Below are 5,960 nucleotides of genomic sequence, written 5' to 3'. Positions count from 1 at the left end.
GCTACGAATGAATAAACGGGAGTTTCGTAGGAAATTTCAGAGAGCTCCGCAGTTATACTTCGATTAAAAAATCTTTTTGATTGATGTTTCAGAGAGTGTAGTGCTACACTCAGTCATAGAGCTTTCTCGTCCGCCATCCGGTCGCTGTGTTGCCTTTTTTGTAAGTACTTGTTCAGCCTTCTCAATTGTGGCTAGGTGTACGCCAACAGCACAGTCCCCTCCCACAGCGATGCTTCACTCAAAAAGTTGCTTTACTCGTATTCCAGCTGCAGAGGCGGTGGCGCTGACAGATTAAGCAAGGAGTGGCGGTCTCCACGTGTGTCACACCTCAACTGAACCTCTCGATACCAGCAATATTCTACTGTGTTTCTGTAAAGTAGTTGACATATTTCTGAGACAACATTCAGATTTGATTTCATTAATGTAGAGGTACTTTGATACATCGATATGTTTGTATTGCAATGATATTATTCCCATGTGTATTCTTTCTTTTGTCACTATGATCTTTGACGTACTTGTAACTCTTGATTTTTGGGCGCGTAAGCGGTTATTAGTTGTTAGAGAGTTAGAGAGTCGGACCTTGAGAAAGTCAAGTCTTGGACGTCATGTTGGAAAGACGCATATTTTATTCACCTTAGAAAATGTGAACTTTAACAGTGAGGAAGATGTTTTCAAGTAAGTTTTGTATTGTGAAGTGATGTTTTGTGTGTTACGTGGTATTGCAACAAAACCAATAAAAAGGAAGTGTAACTCAAATTCGAAGTGCTGATTTTTTTTTTTATATCACCATTGTGCTAACTTTGAAAGGTTTAATCTTCAAGAATGGTTTGTGAAGCGCATCTACAAAACTTTTGAATATCGCGGAATAAAACCTAGGCCTCTTTGCATTCGAGCTTGGAATCATCACCATCTAGATTTTCGACGATTGAGCCATGATTTTACAACGAGACCAGCGTGGGAAACACGAAAAGATGAGTGCCTAGTTTATTCATTATTACATGAAATGACTTTATTAACTATGCTCTAATGACACCTGCCACATAATAACTTCGTTGTTGCCCGAAAATGCAGTATTTAGCAGCGTGAGCAACACCACAATCACTATTAAATGCTGACCTTTGTTGTGGTAGGGTTGTTACAAGCCACTGAAGCGCGCCGGTCGCTGCCACGTGGCACTGGCACAGCGATCGTAGTCCGCGGCACGATAATCCGTTTGGGTTGCTTCTTTAGAGCTGGATGTAAACTAATATTTTCAGCCGAATGTAAATGATATACAGGGAGTTTCAAAATGGTTCATCCCATTTATTAAAAATATATCTTTTCGCGAATGACGATACAACCTTTCTATGTCTGACATAGGACTGGATTTTTTTTTGTTTTACAAAAGATCCATCAAATTTCATAAATATATGTCTTTTACATGCGTGCAGATACAATCTGGTGGACTTTTTACAGTTTCGTTTGGGACCAGAGATTTCACTCACCTTTGACAAATGGTCATTGTCCCTCCACCGGACGCACGACATACATCCAGACGATAGTAAAGCTAGCGCCATATTTTTAGAGCATGTGTGAAGCTATTGCTGTTGCTACACCATATCTCAGTTCACCCAATGTTGTTGGAAACGGTGGCACATACACAGCTTCTGTAAAAACAACAAAATGAAAGTTTTAAAAAATTCGCGTTCAGTGAGATCAGGTGACCTTGTAGGCCAGTGGCACGATGCGAAATCCGTACACCCCCCCCCCCCCCCCTCTGTCAATCCACTGTTGACGCAATTCGTTGTCAAGAAATGTTCTTACTCGCTGGCGTCAGTTCTTAGTGTTCCATCCTGTTCAAAAATCGGATTTTTCGGTAAGTTATTCCAAGTCTGGAAAGAGGCAGGTGAACAAGCAAGCGATTTAGCTAGCGGCTTCAGGAACACCGCTGCCGGCAGTAACACGACCTGGTAACTTTACAGCTCGTGCCAAGGTAATCTTTTATGTAATATTGCAACATGTGCGATTTAAAATTTATCCCAAATGTCTATCTTCACAAAAAAATGTGAATCCACATCGCATGCTACCTAATGATGTGTGGCGGAGGGTGCTTTTGTACCAGTAACTGAGCCTTCTAATCGTGTTCCACTAGCGAATAGCGCGTGGGAAGAATGATTGTCGGTAAGCCCCTGTATTGGTTCTAATTTCTTGAATTTCCTTTCGTGGTCATTGCGCGAGACATATTTGCGGTGAAGTAATATGTTGTCCGACTCTTCCCGGAAATTTCTAAACTCTCCGTGATGCACAACGCCTCTCTTGTAACGTCTGCCAGTGGAGTCTATTGAGCATTTCCGTTACACGGTCGCCCCGGCTAAGCGATCCCTTATGCGATACGTTATGCTAGATGCTGTTTCCAGCGGTTTGTCATCAATAGTGAAGCTGTGGAGCAGTGGACTTCTTTTCCCATGTATGCGCAATATGTTACATTTGTTTACGTTCAGGGTCAACTTCCAGAGCCCGCACCAGTCATCAGTTCTCTGGACGCCATTCTGCAGATCGTTACTATCTTCTGGCGTTGCTACTTTGTTATAGACAACCGCATCATCTACGAATAGCCTTAAGCAGCATCCGACCCTTTGTACTATATTATTTATATGTATTGTAAACAGTACAGTCCTACTATACAGAAGGGGATGAGAAACTGAAACGAAATTTCGCTAGTGGAGGGGGCTGTACTGTTATTTTAGTGATTACAAAAGAATAGGCCAAATGGCTCTAAGCACTATGGGACTAAACATCTGAGGTCATCAGTCCCCTAGACATATAACTACTTAAACCTAACTAACGTAAGGACATCACATGCATCCATGCCCGAGGCAGGATTCGAACCTGCGACCGCAGCAGCCGCGTGGTTCCGGACTGAAGCGCCTAGAACCGCTTGCCCACTCCGGCCGGCGATCGTTCACAGGCCATAAATTAGTCGTGAGGAATTCAAAGGGTAACTCAACATGATGGAGGCAGGTGGTGCCTCAAGAATCTCATGATGAGCCGAATTAAAGGACAAATTCAGCTACGGAGTAGACACATCTACTTGTGCTGAGGTCCGGCATGAAAGATGGTTAGCGCGGCCGGCTCGTGATTACAGTAACGAGTCCAATTAACAGAGACTTTGTAAATGCGAAGAATTATACCCCTTACATGAAGTCATTAACGATCACCGAACTCACGTTGAGCGAACAATAGGGCTGAATAAAAATGACTGACGAGGTACAATGCATCTTGTAGAGGGTATAGTATGGGCGTACTGGAATAATTAATGTTGGGTGATGGTTTTAAATTAATTCACACGACATGAAAACTTTGTGGAAACGCGTCGATTTACTAGAGGCTAGTTCATCCCTGGGAAGTATTCACAGCTGACCACGGCGCGCGGCTGAGGAGCGGCGAGGGGAAGCGACAGTAGGAGCTTAGGGCGGCTCAATCTCTTGAGAAAGCAGTAACGGGGCGTAGCCTCCAGCTGCCTTAAGATGAGTGGATGAGTGACAGTGAGGGGGGGGGGGGGGGGGGGAAGCAGACAGAGAACTTGTACGCCTGTTGATAAACGTCCGTCGTCCCGTTCTCAGTGAAACATGCAAGAAAGCCGCACAAAGCTACGGTGCAGCGGTCAACAGACGCCAAAATATGCGTGTTCGTGACTATAGCAACTTCTCGCTGAATTCACGGTCCGCAGAGTCTGAAGTCAATCAGGTGAAGAGCAACAGAATGAAATACGCCGTCCTTCGATGGGAACATAGGACCAAAGAATTTGAAGTACTCTCTATAAAGGCACATTTGCATGCCGTGCGTGAGTTTCCACGGAAACGCGAAATCTTAATTAAATAATTAATCTCTGACAAATAAATTAAGCCTATGGCACAGAACTGCAGCGCTATGCCGCTGATAAAACAAAATATAATTATGACACTCTTATGTTTGATTAAGAAGGCGGAGGTCTTGCAGAACAACTGGTGCGGGAAGCACGTATATTTTATTAACTGGCACACCGCCATATTTGAAGTTACATAAGAACACTGCGAGTTGCAATCTTACTAGGCACTCGATTCTGTAAAGAGTTTATATTTATGAAAGTAAGTAGAATTATTTAACTGTAGGCTTATTCGTTCAATATATCTGATTTAACTAACTGTGACTTTTTATGTTTAGTAGACAGTCACCTCTGTAAGACGTATTGACATGGCTGGCAAATTATTCTAATATTGAGATTTAGATTTGATTCCGCACCTACCGCAGCAGTCTTTGGAAACGATTTAAATACGAAGTCCGATTATTTGAATCACATTTCACGGTCAACTACGAATAACATTGCATTTACGAAAAAGCCATTGTCAAGCGTCTGATACCAAATAATTTAACGTCCACGTTCCAGATAAGCAAATAGTAATTACATCCAATCACTATCATACATATACAATAATCAATATTTTATTTATTTTATTAATTTATTTATTTATTTTATATTGGCGACTGCGTGTCGGACTTGTTATTTTGTCATTTGTTACATTGTTCTCTTTGTTTCATGTGAAAAATTGACTTTCTGGACTTGGACTTGAATATATGAGAAATAACAAAAATCTGAAGATATTTTCCAGTTCTAAAATTTTGCGGGAAGACGCAACGAAGCTTCCAGCAAAATAAGGTAAGACGCAGCATCTTTGCATTGGCAGGCTTGACCAGACGCATAATCCAGTGTATTAGCTCTTCAGTAGATTCTGTAGTATTTCATTCGCGTGTAGCAGTTTTCAGTGATAAATTTCGTTCTAAGTAGTTTTCCTTAAACAATAACTTCTGCAACAATACCAATACACGAATGTACAATATGGCCGACTTCTGTACGATACGTTGTAACATAGCCAGCAGCCATTAAGAATAATCCGTTATTCAGTTTACATTTTTAAATTAACAAACAGCCATTGTTGCTACGAGCGATTCATGTTCAACTGCATTTTATTTTAAAACCAGTGTCAAACTTTATTTTCTTGAAGCGTATCTTACGTGGGGCATGGTCATACCTAGAAAACAATACTCAAAGAAGGAAAAGCAAAGACATACTATTCAGACGCAATCCTACTAGGACGAGAGACGAAAGTTTGAAAATGACTTGACGACAGCAACCGGTAGTGACGATTCATTAAATATTGACGCAAGTGTTAACGGAAATTTTGGCAGTTGGCCCTCCACCACAAAAATTTCAAAGTCTCAGTCAGAGCCCATGTTAATACATGACGTCACGTCTAATGACGCGGCGGGGGCAGAGACCTTACAAACAGTAAACATTGCCAACATGTTACAAATGCTAATGAAACAAAACGCAGAAAATATGGCAACCTTAAAGACACAAAATGACGAAATTAAATCTGATCTCATAGCAATCAAGACATGTAATGACACTTTATGTAAACGTGTAGAACTTATAGACGCCACACTGACCAAACAGATGACTGAACTCAGTACGAAATTTTCCAAGCTTAATACGATACAAGAAAATACTACAAATGACGTAGTACTTTTACAGGCACAAGTAAAAGACCTTAATGTCACGTGTGAAGCTCTTACTGGACAAATTCAAACATATCCTACAGTACATGACTACCTTGAAAAACGAGTTACTGACGTGCAGAATAAATTTGACGATGTTGAACAACAACTGACTGACAGATTACAATCTGATGCCACAGCTCATTTTCAAAGTATTAATAAAGAATTTCACGATTGGGTAGAGAACAAATACAAACATTTTGATAGATGCATACGTGAAAATTTACCAACAATTGTGCACGACTCCGTAGCGGAATACATCACTAATAACAAACAGCTGATTAGTGACGCAGTACAGTCTGTCACTGCACCAACGACACAATTCACCAATCAACCACAGTCTGAATGTAACGAAAATATCAGTCAAAATGTACAGTTCAGAATCC

Source organism: Schistocerca piceifrons, chromosome 5 (genome assembly GCF_021461385.2).
Source record: "Schistocerca piceifrons isolate TAMUIC-IGC-003096 chromosome 5, iqSchPice1.1, whole genome shotgun sequence".
NCBI lineage: Eukaryota > Metazoa > Arthropoda > Insecta > Orthoptera > Acrididae > Schistocerca > Schistocerca piceifrons.
This window is presented reverse-complemented; position numbering follows the sequence as displayed.